General features: G+C 28.6%; 1 protein-coding gene across 1 annotated transcript in view; it reads left to right on the top strand.

Annotated features, from left to right (window-relative positions):
• LOC129906709 (uncharacterized) overlaps nt 1–17,468 on the top strand; it is a 125,337-nt gene that overhangs the window by 74,118 nt on the left and 33,751 nt on the right. Inside the window, exon 2 of the mRNA XM_055982595.1 lies at nt 11,381–11,488. The gene's annotated coding sequence lies outside the window, so the exon portion shown is untranslated. The remainder of the gene's footprint in view (nt 1–11,380; nt 11,489–17,468) is intronic.

Below are 17,468 nucleotides of genomic sequence, written 5' to 3'. Positions count from 1 at the left end.
GTTCAGGTGGTTGTCTTTATCATAAAAGTCAATTTGTTGGGAAAATTGGAGGTTGGGAACAGCCGCCATCTTGGAAAAGAGATTAGTATCGTTTTTATTGAATAGCTCCATTGTTATTCATTTTAACAAAAACTGACAAAGGTAAGACTTATCAACAATAAAATTATCTAAAAAATGATATACAAAAAAATTCCGTGAGTTGATTAAATAAAATTTTACAGTTGGTCAAAGTGCGGGTTTATATCGCAAGGTTGGGACAAAATGACATTTGTTCATATATCTGACGAACTTTTGATTTGTTTGGATAATTCTTCAAGAATGAATTATAGTACTTATAATTACCTATAAAATGAGCCCACAATCGTTATTGTAACCATCGTATTGTAGAAGTAATCCAACTCCGAAACTCTCCATGTACTAGTCAAAAGTGAGAAAAAAGCTAGTTTTTTGCTAGTAGGCCGAGAAAATTTTGGGAGTAGAGGTTTAACCAAAATACAAGTACGCAGTTTTGCAGCCATACGCGTGTTAATGTCGATTTCAAAGGTCTGACAACTCTAATTTTGTGCTTTATACGGTTTTTGGGGGGTTAAATAACGTAAGTTTTCCAATTAACGTGAATGGGCTAAATTTATACTATTTGAAATTATAAATATACAAGCTGATGCTCTTTTGTTTTTCCTAAATCTAGACACCCCAATCTTGAGGATGTGACCAATAGAACTCAAGATATAAGCCGTTTATACGATTATGTTTAGAGGCTTTTTTGTTTCGATTTTTGTTTGTTTATTTGAATTGAAAAGCCTGATATGGTTAGTTAAAAAAGCTTATATCGTGAGTTAAATTAACCCCATAGCAAAGATTGGGGTGTCTAGATTTAGGAAAAACAAAAGAGCATCAGCTTGTATATTTATAATTTCAAATAGTATAAATTTAGCCCATTCACGTTAATTGGAAAATTTACGTTATTTAACCCCCCAAAAACCGTATAAAGCACAAAATTAGAGTTGTCAGACCTTTGAAATCGACATTAACACGCGTATGGCTGCAAAACTGCGTACTTGTATTTTGGTTAAACCTCTACTCCCAAAATTTTCTCGGCCTACTAGCAAAAAACTAGCTTTTTTCTCACTTTTGACTAGTACATGGAGAGTTTCGGAGTTGGATTACTTCTACAATACGATGGTTACAATAACGATTGTGGGCTCATTTTATAGGTAATTATAAGTACTATAATTCATTCTTGAAGAATTATCCAAACAAATCAAAAGTTCGTCAGATATATGAACAAATGTCATTTTGTCCCAACCTTGCGATATAAACCCGCACTTTGACCAACTGTAAAATTTTATTTAATCAACTCACGGAATTGTTTTGTATATCATTTTTTAGATAATTTTATTGTTGATAAGTCTTACCTTTGTCAGTTTTTGTTAAAATGAATAACAATGGAGCTATTCAATAAAAACGATACCAATCTCTTTTCCAAGATGGCGGCTGTTCCCAACCTCCAATTTTCCCAACAAATTGACTTTTATGATAAAGACAACCACCCGAACACATTCCATGAAAAAAATTTTGTCCCGCGAAAAATGCGATTTCATGCCCATATTTTGACTAATTTCCCTGAGCTAAAAAGGAAATAATCATTTAAGTCTCTTTTCAAGATAGTGAATGAAATGTCTTAAGCCTATCCTAAAGGTTTCCCTTAGGACCCCAGCTTTTGTTTTTTCCCCAGTTTTCTTTTCGATTTTTTAATTATTTTTGTTTTTTTTACCATCATCGGAACTGTACTTACTATACCCACTTAAGTGTAGAGAATTTTCAAAAGCCAAGAACCGCATATTTACCTACTAGAATCAAGCTACCACCAACAACCGCTCTGAGTAGGTAGGTCAGTAAGCACACTTCCTTTAATGAATAGTTAATCTTTTGCCACGGGTAGTTCTTTTTGATGTTAAGCGAAGTGGTGTTTTTTGGAGGAAAAGCTTCGAAATCCTTTGAAAAAAAAATTAAAAAAAAAAAAATAAAGAAAGAAAAACTGAAAATTAAAAAAGAATTTTAAAAGAGTGCTTAATTTCGATGGAGGTAGTGTTTTTTTTTTTATTTTTTTGAAAGAATGCTGAAATTGCACTTAATAGCTGTTTTTTTGTTGGTTTTTTTTTACCAAACAACTTGACTGGACGAAAACCCAGATCGATTACAACGTAAGGTTTTCTGTTTTTTTTTTTTTTGTTTGTTTGTTGGTTGTGTGGTTAAGCGCAGAATGGTGTTTTCTTTCAATTAAGAAAGTGTTTATAAGTATGGGTTAAGGTTAAATGGAAATATTTTGAATAATTTCCACAAAAAAACACTTACCCATGTGGAATGAGTGCAGGCTTTTGAATCTTTTTAAATGCAATGATTTTTAATGAAATTTCCAAAGAAACTTTAATATACTACAAATAGGTCACGTTCATTGTTTTTTTTTTTAAGCCTCTAAAGCATAAAACAATAAACAAGTCACGTTTGTTAGAAGTTTAAGAAAACTTCAGATCAAGAAAGTTAAATCAAAATTTGCAATAAATTTTAGCTTAAGAAAGGTACTGGCCGGCACATGTACCTTTACTAACTCTTAAAAATCATGCCTTCAATCTTAAACTTGGCCTATTGTTTGTAATCATTTATATTATCCCAGCAACGTGCTAATGCCAAGGTCAGAGAGAAAGAGCTACCGATGCGATCTGATTTTAAATCTTTTTTTTTTTTTGTCTAAATGGCATAAAGTTATAGCCTTTAACTTTGTACCTTTATTTCTTAAACTTTTTCATTCAAGGCACATCACGATGAAAAGGGTCAAAACCAAAGTCTGTTTAAAGAAACAAAAAAAAGTCAAACATCACGAACTTTGAAACAAACTTGACTTTGTTTTTTCTTTTTCTTTTTTTGCTTCTTTTTTTAAGAAAAAGGCTTAATCCACATGATGTTACCACAAATTAAATAACAATTTAAATTTTAAATTCATTTTGATTGCTAGTAAAAAAAAATTAAAAATTATTCAGGCCGAGAAAAAACATGAATTTGAGACTTTATCAATGTGCATTAGAGTAATCTTAAAATCGGACACACTATTGCGTTGCTTCAATTTGAAGTAATAAAATAGGTCTTGTTTTTGGTTCATAAATAACTCCTGTCTGCCTTTTTCAACATATAATGTGATTATTTTCCACCACGTTTATCACTCAAGAGGTTAGAAAATCTTTTTAAATCGATTAATATTTAAAATAAATTAACCTTTAAAAATTAAAAAAAAAAATAGTACGCAAATAAAATCGTTTTAATACATATTATACATAGCTATCAAAATTTCGTCAAATTAAATGAAATTATTTTTAAGAAATAAGGGATATAATAATGTTTGGGTCTTAACAACATATTTGTACACTAAAACATAATTGAGAAATCAGAAAACTGCAAAATTCTGGCGGCCGATAGATACAGTCAATTGAGTGAAATAACATCAACAAATTCTTATCGAATAACATAAAATTTTTGCTAATATTTGTTTATTATCACACAAATATATCTACTTTTGTATTGATGCAAAGGAATTTTCCAATTCCAATCCAGTTTAAAAAGTTAAAAAAAAATATATTGATTAATAATAACAGTCGCTGTTATTTTAAAAATTGTGAGATACATAAGATTAAACTCTAAGAATTGTGAACATTAAAAGGAAATATGTTTTTATTTTTAATACACTAGTGAAAAAAATTAAGGGATACAAAAAAAGTTCCAAATATTTTGAGATTTTCCAAAAGATTGTATTTCAGTTTAAAATTGTCGTAATGGAATTTAAAATCATGCATTTTAAAACTTGAACTTTTTAGTTTTGAGATCGTATGATCCTAATGAATACGAAAAACATTTTTTTTTGGAAATATTTCTGATTTTTTTGGTCTTAAAAAAAATTAAAGAAACAAATTTTGATTTTAAATAAAGTTTTTAAAAAATAGGATTTCAGTTTTGTTTATGTATTTTTATGGATAAAAATGTTTAAATTGAAAAGAAAAAAAGAAAAATATTCTAGAAAAATCAATTTTTGGAAAGATTTTTTTTTAAATTTTTTTTAAATGACATACTTATATTTTTTGAAACAATATCTTAATATTTTTATGAAAAAAAACTAAAAACTTGTTCTAATTTTTTCTTTATTTTTATTTAAGAAATCATCCTTAAAAAATAATAATTACCTACATTCGTCTTTTTTTAAGGACTTATCGTTTTCATCATATTATATCATATCAAAAATGTTGCGTATACGCCATAGTGAATTAATTTGATATTTGTGTATTATATTAAGTAGGTATATAATTAAAAAAATCACAGCTAATCTTTAATAATATATCATCAATTAAAATCTTTATTAAAAATGGTGTTTTGTGGTAGTTGGAGAAATTGAAAAAATTAAGGGATACAAAAAAAGTTCCAAATATTTTGAGATTTTCCAAAAGATAGTAGTTCCCTTTAAAATTGTCGTAATGGAATTTAAAATCATGCATTTTCAAACTCGAAATTTAAAAAAAATTTGTAAATTTTTCTGATTTTTTTTGGTCTTAAAAAAATTAGAGAAGCTCTATTTTGATTTTCAATAAAGTTTTTGACAAATTGTATTTCAGTTTTGTTTATGCATTTTTATAGATAAAAATGTTTAAATTTAAAAGAAAAATATTCTAGAAAAATCAATTTTTGGAAAGATTTTTTTTTTTGAAATTTCTTTAAAATGGCTCACATTTTTTGAAATAGTATCTTAACATTTTTATGAAAAAAAAAAAAACTAAAAACTTGTTCTAATTTTTTCCTTATTTTTATTTAAGAAATCATCCTTAAAAAATAATAATTACCAACATTCCTCTTTTTTTAATGACTTATCATTTTCATCATATTATATCATATCAAAAATGTTGCGTATACGCCATAGTGAACTAATTTGACATTTGTGTATTATATTAAGTATATACATAATAAAATCACCACTTATCTTTAATCATATATCATCAATGAAAATCTTTATTAAAAATAGTGTTTTGTAGTAGTTGGAAAAATAAAAAAAAAAAACAAAAAAATTTCCATGCCCTTTCCCAAAAATACTATACATTTTCATTATTTTTAAGAAAGTAAATACATACGACCTAGACCCAGTATTCCATTTTCAATGACAAACCATTGATTGCCATTGTGCCTTGAACCGACAATACACTTAAAATTCACAATTTATTATTTAAATGCTTCTAAATTGGATTTCCATCAGAATTTCCCATTTTTTCTTTATTCATGAGGTGTTTTTTTTTTTTTTTTCTGTTCCACAAAAAATGGAAAGAAGAAAAAAGATGACATAAAAATAAAAATCCAATTATTTGTCATAAAAACCAATCCATCAAAATTTCTTACCCTCAATTAAATCTTAAATTCAGCAGCACATCTTGACACCGAAATGTGATTCTCAAGTTCTTTTATTTTTGTGTTTTTCCTTTTTTTATATTATTATGTCAGGACGAAAATATGCACATAAAATGGAAGAAAAAAAAAAATAAAAATACTTAAGGTAAAAATCCTTGTTTTCTGTTAATTTTTTTCCTGAATTGGGAAAAAAGGCGACGGAAGAAGAACAAAGGAAAAAAATCCAAAACAAAAAAAAAACAACTCGGATGTGGATATGTATCTTCATTTTATCAAAATGATTTTAAATCCACTAAAAGAATTACTAAAAAAACAAAAAAAAAGCAAAACGGAATCTCATTCAATTTCAAAAACATTTGTTCCTAAACCAATTTCGTTTGCCTTCGTTGTTTCATCTTTCTTCATTCTTTTAAAAAGAAAGTGTTGCCATACAAAACTTTAAAAATAAATAATTATTTTAAAAGAAACTTCAAAACTCCGAATTCATATGTAACATCTCTTAAAAATGCAAATTTTGGTTGTATCCTTTTTGAAAGTACTAGAGAACCAAATTCCTTAAAAATCCTTTTAAATCCTTAAAAACTGCACCTTTAAGACTTCATAACCCTTGCACTTTGAAATTCAAAAGTAATCTGGCAATGCCACCATACTGAAGCCACTCAAAAAGATATGATTTTCTCCTCCTCGCATTTTTGTACTTCATCCTTGTTACCGCTATATCTGCCCGCATAAGATCCTGATTTCTTTTTCATTTGTCTTTTAAAATAAAATCACTTGGTGATGGTGGTGTTGAAATATGTGAGCATTCTATGGTTTTTTTTTTTTTTCAAAAAAAGCTCACCTTTAAAAACAACGTTAAAAATTCTTCTCGTCGTCCTCACGCCAGACTTATTGAAAAGAAAGTTTCTGGCATTTCTTTCGCGCGTCGCTGAGTCTTCTTTTATACATTTCTTCATCTCAGAGTCTTCTTTTTTTTTCATTTCTTTTCTATTATTCATTCATCTTGTTTTATCCTGTGGAATCGAGGAAGAGTTTTGCTTTTATTCAAAAGCTTTGTTTTCACTTGCTTCATAATCGGAGGGGCTTTAGGGGAGACAGCAGCGGCGGCAAAGTAGAGAATAAAAAGGATATCTTTTCGTCTCTATAGTAGACTCTTATAGTTATAGTCTTCTAAAGGAAAAAGGAGCATGCCCTCCCGCATAGAACCGCATTATGATATCATTGTTATAAGGACACAAAAAAACAAGCAAGAAAAAAAAAAACACGCAGTAGTCTCAGATGTTTTTTTTTTTTTTGCGGAGAGACGCAAAGCAATTGTTGTTGGCATGTAATATACTTTTTTTTCCATTGTAATTCTCCAGCATTAAGGAAATTTCAAATTGTCTTTTGGTCTACCTAATATTTTCCATACTACGAGCATAGTTAGTGTGTTTCTTAGTATAATGTCTTTTTTTTTTTGTAAATAAAAGGAATGTAAAGGATCCTGCAGGGTAATTAGATGGTTTTTCAGGGAAACATTTCGTTGGTTTTTTTTTATTTATGTAGGTTGAATAATTTTTTTTTTTTTTTTTTCAAAAAGGATAAAGAATTTCATCACATTTGGTTTTGTATACGACGATGATGAGTATGTAAGTAGAATGCCATATATATTATAGCAAAAGGAATGAACCAGACGGTGCGTGGTATGAGAATTGAAATATGAAATACGTTGACGAGTTACTTTACACAGGGACAGAGAAATTTAAGTAGATGCATATGAGACTGGGGATGACAATGAGAATTTATGAGAATGAAAAGGTAATATATATCATTCGGTTGTTTTTCGTTTGAGGAAAAGGGAGAAAATTGTGAGTTTTAAATAAATTAAAATGAAAACATTAAAAAAAAAGATGAAAAGTCTCTAAGGCTTCAGAGACGTAGTATGTACAATATACATGGTGACTGTAAGGAATCTATTCATACTCCAGGTTTGTTTTATATTTTTATTTAAAGAGTGAATACTTACATGAAACGGAATAAAGCAATAAAGGGAAAGGTAAAGCTTTGTAAAAAAAAATCAAATTAATATTGTTACCACAATTTTGGTCGACTGGTTTTCCTGAATCAATTACATTTATCTCTTTTGGTAGTTTTTGGGTTTATATTTGCTGTCAAAATTGATTTCATTTAGTTTGAGATATCAAGGTCACTATGGCGTATTCGTAACTATTTTTTTTTACTACACAAAAAATCTTATTTAAAAACAAATAAATTTCTATCCCTGGATAAGTACTTATTTATATCTGATTTATTGATCAGAAAGAAATCCGGCCATACAATTGGCTTCCATATCCGAGTCAATTTTAATCGAGCTTAGATCTATAACAAATTCTTGTTTACTTTTTTTTCTTCTTCTTAAAATCGATGTAACTAACTACCATAAAATATTTAGCGAGTTTTTTAGACTAGGCTTTAAGCATTCATACATAAAGCGCTGAGGTAGAAAAAAATGTTATAAAATTTATATTATACATTAGACTGATTCAAAAAAAAAAAAATATTGTTGGAAATGACGAAAAAAAAATACTGTAAAATTCAGCCCTTAATTTTAACATTTTGTACCGCCGCACACTGGTCGATTCAGTACATCGTAGCTGGTCAAAAGTCGAAAAAAAAAGTTGTTGTCAACATAAAAAATACCGTTAGGCCGAAAGTAAATATTCTTAAACAACAAAAAACAATAAAAATAATTTTTTGATTTCGTTATTTTATTCATGGGAAGCATTTCAATGTAATCATTCATGATTTGCTCCCTCTCTTTTTTAACGTCCGCGAGTTAACAAGTGTTTACAAAGTGATAGTTTATAATAAATGTGAGTAATTGAGTTGAACAAAAAAATGTCAGAAAATGCTAGTGGTATGTATTTTTAAATTCAATTTGTTTTTTGTAAAAAAAAAGTTGGATTCTATTTCTATTAACTGAATGTTGTAAGGCATTTTTTTTATAGTTTTCAGATGTTTGTTTTTAACTTCTTGGACGATTAAAAAAAAGTGCCGAAGAGTGCCATCGTGAATTTTTTATATTTTGTAGTTTGAATCATTACCTTTAATTTGATGCTAAAATTAAGTGCCGAAAACCGCCGCAAACCATTTTTTTCGTCTCTTTCAGGTACCAATTCGCTCTTTTTAAGGTGACCATTTTAATTTCGGAAGGACATTGTTCAAGATTGTCTAGCTTGTAGAGCATGAACTGTTATGTGTGATATATGAAATGAAAGGTTATATTATCTCTTTTCAAAATAAAAATAAATCAAATTTACAAATACTCTATGTAAAAAGATATTACGTGTCAAAAAAAAGACCATCTTTTTACCGTTATCTCAAAAATGTGACAATGAAAATGATTGAAATTTTGCACAAATATAGTCCTGGCTTTTATTTATATTTCCTGTTAATTTGATTAATATATCTATCAAAACAAAAAAGATATAAATAAAAAACGGTCAAAAGTGCTCGAAAACGGTCAAAAATTTGGGAAAAAGAAATATTTTTCCCATTAAAGATATCTCGGGCAATAAAAAAGACATCAGAAGGATTTAAACAGGCATTGAAAGATGGAAAACAGTTCTTATAGAAACCGTTACTAAATATATTCAAACAATTTTCCTTATATAAAAGAATAAGGTCCGAAGTACCCAAAAAAACGTTTTTTTGCATCTTCTAACGGTAATATTTCAAAAACGGGAGCTGATTAATTTTTTTTAACTTCGGTTTCGAGTTCAGGACACCGAAAACCTTCAGAAAAGTATATTTTTGTTTCAGCAACAAAACCCTTGTAAACCAGTGTAATAGTTTAAGCTGTACATTGATAATGAATATAGAAGCTAAGGTGAAAAAACTGCTAACAGGCACGGGAAGAACGGGAGATTAGGGTTCATCGATTTGTAAGACGTTATCACTTTAAAAATAATAATAATAAAAATAATAAAGCCAATAAGACATATAAAAGAATTAAGTCCACCTAGTGACTCAAAATCGACCACTGTGCGCCGCAATTCAAATTTCTATTTCCCATACGATTTGTATGGGAAAGATTGAGTATTTGTGTTTAGATTTTTTTATCTTTTTAATGGTTCATCCAAAAAACTTCTTAAAATAATAAAATTATAAAATTGTCCGCTCTACAAAAAAGCTCTTAATAATTTTTTTGATTTACCCCCGCGTTTTGAAGTTATTCAACTTTAAAATATAAAAAGTAATTTTTTCTCATAATTTTTCGATTTTTTGACGAAATTATTAGGTTTTTCAAAAAATTTGGCAACATTTTCGAATATTTGTATTCTATGTTGTGTTTTGGTTTCACAGATCCTTTTATGTTACTCTCAAACCCCTAATACTATCATATTAGATTTCTTCAATAATTTCGAATTATTCATTTTAATTAATTTTTCGCGTCCCTTTTTTTTTAAATTTTATAAATGCAATTTTGTAGAGCGTTCAATTTTATACAAGAAATGATTAAATCTAGCCTTTTTGATGAACCATTAAAAAGATAAAAAATTCTAAACACAAATACTCAATCTTTCCCATACAAATCGCATGGGAAATAGAAATTTGAATTGCGGCGGTACTAAATGTTAAAATTAAGGGCTGAAACTTTTACAGTATTTTTTTTTGTCATTTTCAACAATATTTTCGGTAATGCTTTGAACAAAAAAAAAATTTTGTTTTGAATCAGTCTATTATACATACTATAAGAAATAATAATAAAAATAAATTTTTTTTCATGTTTAAAAGTTCCTTTTTATAAATACATAAATTATGTGGCATACTTCGGTTGCGGCAAAAATCATTTAAAAAATTTTAAAGTAATTAAAAACCAAATTTTATATTTCTTCGGCAAATATAAAAAAGTGTTTGCGTGAATTGCACTTTCCCGCTCTATGACCAATGACCAGTTTGTAAAAGCATATTTTTCTCAAAAACGACTCAAATGATTTCGCTATGAGATACAAACTTGTACATAAATAAGGCCAAATAAGAGTGTATTGAGACACACTAGTATTTGGCTTGATTTTTATAAATCAAAAAATTTTGAAAAATAAACTCCGTTTGCAGAGCATTTTAATGAAATATTTTTTTTTTTATTTTTTGTAACGTTAACCTTTCTCTTACAAATTAAATTTTTATATATAAAAAATTATTTTTTTTAAAACGGCTCTAACGATTTTCACATTTTTTATTCTAAAAATTCCTTTTTATGTAAGAAATCAAACGGTATACTTGGTATTGTGAAAAAGATCATTATTTAAAACGGTGTTTAAGTAATTATAAAAACAGATTTTATTTTTTACACTATTTATGAAATTCCTTAAAAATATCAAATTTTAAATCTTCCATAATTTTGTTCAATAGAAAGCTTTAACTTAAGAATTACTTTTATTATAAAAGCAAGTACGTGCAACCCCAGTCATGCATTTTATTTTTAAATCATTTGTTTTCTATTACAAAAAAAAAAAAAAAAAATGCAGACTAATTGAATTCCTCCTCCTTTTTGGAAATCGGTAAAAAAAATTTATTGCAAATCATAAATTTTCTCCATTGCAAAAAAAAAAAAAATCAATGCAAAATGTAAGGTATGCATTTAATATTTTTTTTAATATTTGTCGAATTTCTTACAATTTTGACTATTTTACTTTAAACTCTTGACTCATAGAAACACAGTAGTATGCAGGTAGCAACTTTATAACCATAAAGTTATTGATATTATTTAGTAAAAATTACTTAAAATGTTTTAATCTGAGACATGAGTAAAATTTTTTCTTTAATACAAATTCTAAAATAAAAACCCTCCAACACCTCCATTAACTACATAATGATCAAAAATTTATATTCACTTAACACCTTTAAACTTTAATTTTATTAACAAAAATTAAAACCGAAAACTTTTCCAATTTAATTACAGGAAATCAAATACCAAAGCTAAAACAGAGAAGCCATTAACATCATCATCAACATCCTGATGATGATGATCATCATCATCATCATCACTAACAACAACATCATTTAAGAGGTCAGTGTTTGCTTAAATGAACTTAAATACTATATTTTGCAAATCCCTCATTGGCCATTTTAGATTATACAAAATGACAAAAACGTCGCATTGCCCCTTGGGAAAGAGACACATGCCTTGAATATAGGATAGGAAAAACTATCTCCCAGCACAGATGAGAAAATGCCGTGCCTTATCGGTCAACAACAAAGTTATCCTCTTAAAACCGCGCCATCTAATGTACCCCCACTAATATAGCAGCATTCATCTTATCAGACGTAAACATCATCACGTTTTGCAGCTTCAGTGAGAGAGAACGCGGCATGCCACATAGAGTCACTATGTGGCAGGCAGTCGCATAGCCTCCATCCTTTAACCGCCTTCATTTCTAAAACTATCTCCCCAGCCATCCATGGTTATTTTTTTTTTTCTATTTTTCAAAATTTCTTTTTTTGTCTATGTTCTTCTTTATTCGTATCCTGGAAATGAGTGAGAGTTGTGGAGGACAAACATAACATTACGACCTACAACGAAAGCGTGCTTTGAAATTCAAGTTTTCACCGTCGTCGTCGTGATGTCGTCCCAGTTTCACTCGCTCGCAGTTTTCCATCAGCATTTCTAGTACAGATTGGAGTTTTGTGTAATTTAGGAATGTCCTCGGGAATGTCCTTTATAATTTTTTTTTTTTTTTTCATTTTATGTCGGTATATAAATTTTGTTTAAGACCCCCCTCTCCCCACTCGTCTGAGAGATTTGAATCACAGTTAGTTAATTTAGGTCATAGTTTGTATGTTTTTTTTTACATTCCCGCGCTTTGATACATCCGTTTCAGCAACTAAAACAATAAATTCTAGGATTCCTCTCCTTTTTTTTTTTCATTTCATTTCTCTCCAACAACAACAACTATGTGTGTCCTTTGAGGTTGGTTTTGGTTCTTTTGATGTATTCCTGTTCCGGTACGCTCCATTTGTGCTCTAAATCCGCGTACTCACATATGAAAACGTGTTGTAGAAGTTTTTCATTCAATTCGAGATATGATGTCCTGGAAAGGGGGAGAAAGAGGGTTTAAGGACTTCCAACAACTACAACACGATATGTGCCGACATGACAGTTGTGTCTGACATTGGACCGTTCATAAATTCTTGTTGCAACAAAATATTCAGACACAAAACAAAGCTATTCAAGGACATTCAGCGCCAGCATGATGATGAGTTAGTTGTTGGTTTGGTTTGCTTTTTTTCTGGAATTTTTAGGACTCTTGTGGAATGTAACTCATTCGAGAGTGGACCAATTTTTTTTTTTTGTTTCAAATTTTTTTTGTTGAAGAAATATTTTACGCAACATTAATTCTAGGACCACGTTTGGAATATGAAATTTCATACATTTGAAACAAGGACTAAAAAATATTAAAACCATTTATTATGATGTTCTAACACAATGGTGTAACTGAGAGTACCAGTGTACAGTGAGTAAATCAAGTTTTTTTTTTGTGTGTGTGGAATGCAACACTAACTCCAGCTTCAACTCAGGGATGGCAAAAGGACTGTTACGAGGATTTCAAGTATTTTATGGTTTTTCATTTGTGATGGGATGGGGCAAACAGGATGAGGAACATTAAATTAAAAAAGTTGCACACACATTTATATCAAACAAAGAAAAAAAAGGACGAAAACTTTGACGTTTATCATTTTCATTTTTCGGGGAGAGAGAGAAAAATATTATGAATGTGTACATAGATTTTCTAATAAAACTATTTCCCAGAGAGTTGAATCGAGTGTAGGTATAGATGGCGTAGTGTGTCCGGGAGGAATGTTGATTTAGAGTTTTTGGTTTTAGAAATCTTAATTAAGCTTTTGCTGTGGATGAATGCCTCCTTTTTTTGTGTGTTAGTTAGTTGCGGATATAAATCAAAACATTTATGAAGTTTTCTAGTTTTTCGTTTCAGGTTTTTTTGCTGTTGTTAATCCTAACACACACTCTTCGTAAACTAAATATAAAATGTTTGTTTGTGGGTGTGTTCGAAAAAGTTTTTTTTATAGGGAAAATAATTGAAATTGTTGCAATATAATTTATTCGAATGAATAAATCACTGACAAAAGAAAATATACTAAATTTTAGAGGAAAAATGAAAATTTGAGTTTTGTGTGTGAATGAATTTTTGTGAATTATTTTTATCCGAGATTGACAAAAAAAAATCTGAATATGTAATTGATTTTGGGGATTATTGGTTTTTGGTGCAAACCAATGTGTTGCGATCATACATATTATAGTAGAATTTTGAAGGATTAATGGTTGACTAGGCGTGAAGCTAATTAACTGGAATTAAAAAAAAAAATAGTTAAATTAATAAGTATTTCAAATTCAAATATTTCAAAAAGTCTGATTTTAAAGAAGATGTATTAAATTAAAGTTTTCTTCGGTTCTCTGAAATATGTTTATATGAGTGAAACTGATTTTAAGTTATTTTTCTCACTTAATTAATGTTAAAAAAAAAAATAGAATACCTATCTTTGATGCAATTTTTTCTCTGCAAAGGTGCCAATACATGCATGCAGAAGATAGTTTTTGTTTGACATGAATCAGTTACCTCTCACTCAAAAAATCAGCAGTCAGCTTTCAGTAGGTAGGTATATGTATTAGGGTGGAGTGAAAAAAAAGTTGTCTTATTTTTTGTTCTACATAGCCAGGATGGGTGCCATTTGGAACTTAAATAACGGCAAAAAAGTTTCAGATCGATCAAAGAAGTTTTAGAGGGTTCACAAGTCACTTGAAAAAAATGAAAACACCATAGAGGTTAATTTATGGAGTTTTTTGAGTTTTTTCTGTTTTACTCAGTTTTTTTGATTCGAAAAACATGTACATTATTGTTTATTGTTCAATTTTCATTAAAAAATTGCGATTTTATTGACTTAAGGCCCTTACTGCAAGAATCCATGGGCGGCGAGCACTCCCAACCCCCATGATCCAGCCACGTAAAAACAAAAAATAAAGAAATTTCTTAGACAAAAATAGTTTTGGTTTTTTGTTAATTTCTCTAAAATGACAATATGTTTTTGGATACGGTTTTCTGTTTTTCTTTAAAAACAAATACCAGCATCGAATTTTAAAAACTTAAGTAGTACTTATATACATAAAATTTTGAAAAAAATTAGTTTAAAATTTTTTTTTTTTCAAAATTTTGATTACGAAAATTAATTTTTCAAAAACTGTGCCATAGGCCAAAAAGGCCATATTAAACATTTTTGTAAAAGATGAGGTTTTAGGCTTTACAAAAAAGTATAGCACGTTATTGTAAGTATAACCGTTGATTTTTAATATTTTTTTGTTTCAAATTAAATAATTTCTTTTTTAAATTGCCCCTCCCCGCTAAACGAAGGCGAATAGACCCTCCTCCCATACGATTTTTTTCTTGTCTCGACCGAACCTACACGCTCTAACTTTTTGGCACATTGCTCCATCTCTTTTGAAAATTGCTCCCAGTACATTACTTCCAAAAAGCATGTAAATTTTCAAGGGCGTTGTGAACCCTCAAGATATTTTTTGATCGGGCTGAGATTTGGTATGCTCTTTTTTGATGACTAATGGCACCCGTCCCTGGTATGTAGAAGAAGAAAAAAAAAAAAGAAAAAAAAGTGCAGTTTCACTCCGCCCTAATATGTATATCATTTGTAACAATAAATCAAAGAACATTATACGTTCCTACTCATTTTATCACTTGATCATTATTTTCAAGCTGGTTTTGGTCTTTTTTTTCTTTTTTTCGAGGTATTTGATAAAATGTAACATTTGCACCAAAGTGTTAGATTTTACATATTAGGTACCTGAATGATTTGTTATTTCCATACCTTTTTCTAAAAAAATTTCCATACACGCCACAGTGAGCTTTTAAGTTTTTGTTTTAAAAATTCAAATTTTTTTTTTACTATTGTACCTATAAAAAAAATTGTAGATATTTTATATTCATTGGTCTATATCTGTGCACATTATACGGAATTGTCGATTAAGTTCAAACTAAGAATATGACGAGTTTTTGGGGAATTTGTAGAGGAACCTTGGAAATATATTTTGGGACAAAAATTAACTTAACATGTTTTAAGCGAAATGGTAACGGAGTTACGAATAACAGAGATACGCGCGACAGAGTTACGGCCGTCAAAGTTACGCGAAACCGAAGTTACGAAAAACTAGATTTACGAATTCTAAAGTTATGTTAAGCTATGACATGTGATTTTTGGGTTGGCAACAATTGCGAGAAACGATATGGAATTCTGGAAACATAAATAAGAGAATATCGATACGTAGCCCAAGTAACAATTTCAAACCTCGGTTACAAAATAACCAAAGTTATAAAATAACTGCAAATAACCGCGGTCATAAAGCGGCTATAAACGGGTTGTTAAAAGTCTGTGGGTAATTTTAGGTTAGAAAAAAAACCCAGTATTTTCGAAGGTTTGTTTTGGGTTAAAATTATACGTAAAATAAACTTTTAAGTCATAAATTAGTTTCAAAAATTCCATTTTTAAACTAAGGAAATATTTTGGCTATTTATTTACTTTTATAAAACCCAGGTTACATTCTTGTTATTTTTTCAACCCAATTTTTTTGGTTAAATTATAACCTCAGTTTGAAGTTGGTTTTAAAATAACCAAATTTCTTCAAAAGTTTCAGAAAAGTATTTTAATAACTCGTTTTTGACACAAAGTCATAAATAAGTTTTTAAACAACTTCTAGATTTGTTTTTTAAGGGTTAAAAAATAACCAAATTTTGACTCCAAGTTTGAAGTAAGTATTTTAATAACTTTTTTTTCGCACAAAAAGTTGTTTTTAGGTTAGAATTTAACCAAATCTGATCTCAAAGTTTTAAATAAGTATTTTAATAACTCATTTTTTACCCAAAAAGTTATTTATTGGTTATAAATTAACCAAATTTTATCTATAGTTTGAAACGAGTTTTTAAATTACTCACTTTAAGATGGAAGTTGTTTATTGGTTTAAGATTAACCCATTATAAATCCTAAGTTTAAAGTAAGTTTCTAATTAACTTGTTTATTTGTCTTTTATGGGCTAAAAAATAACCAGATTTTCATTACAAGTTTCAAGTAAGTATTTAAATAACTCCTTTTTTACACAAAAAGCTATTTATAGACTAGAAATTAACCAAATTTGACCTTAAGTTTGAAACGAGATTTTAAATTACTGACTTTTTACCATTAAAGTTGTTTAGTGGTTTAAAATTAACCCATTATAAATCCTAAGTTTAAAGTAAGTTTCTAATTAACTTCTTTATTTGTCTTTTATGGGCTAAAAAATAACCAGATTTTCATTACAAGTTTCAAGTAAGTATTTAAATAACTCCTTTTTTACACAAAAAGCTATTTATAGACTAGAAATTAACCAAATTTGACCTTAAGTTTGAAACGAGATTTTAAATTACTGACTTTTTACCATTAAAGTTGTTTAGTGGTTTAAAATTAACCCATTATAAATCCTAAGTTTAAAGTAAGTTTTTAAATAACTACTATAAGTACGTATAAGTTTTTAATCAACTCGTTATTTACCTTTTAACAACCCTGGTTATTTGTCAACTAAGTTCCAACCCAATTTCAACTAACCAACAACTCTCCACACATACACATTCACCATACTCGAGCGTCGCGCGTCGCCCATCATATTTTTGACTCTCATTTTTCTCAGATCTCTCAGTATTCTTTTGTGGCTGGTTGTGACAAGTTATTGTGCGCGAAAGTTATTGTGAAAAAATATAAGTTAAATTTAAAAAAATATCTATCTGTGAAAAATTATTAAGAGGTAAGTTATTTGTTTATAATTTATTTTAAATATTAAATATTGTTGTTTATGTTGAATCGGACTTCCTTTTATATGCAAATAAAAATCTTTATTTCATACTATTTTATTTTTTATTTTATTTGCATATAAAAGGAAGTGACCAAAAGAGCCCGATTCAAGATAAACATTAATAGTTCAAATAATTGGTCAAATA

The sequence above is a fragment of the Episyrphus balteatus genome, chromosome 1 (assembly GCF_945859705.1).
Source record: "Episyrphus balteatus chromosome 1, idEpiBalt1.1, whole genome shotgun sequence".
Classification (NCBI taxonomy): domain Eukaryota; kingdom Metazoa; phylum Arthropoda; class Insecta; order Diptera; family Syrphidae; genus Episyrphus; species Episyrphus balteatus.
This window is presented reverse-complemented; position numbering and strand designations above follow the sequence as displayed.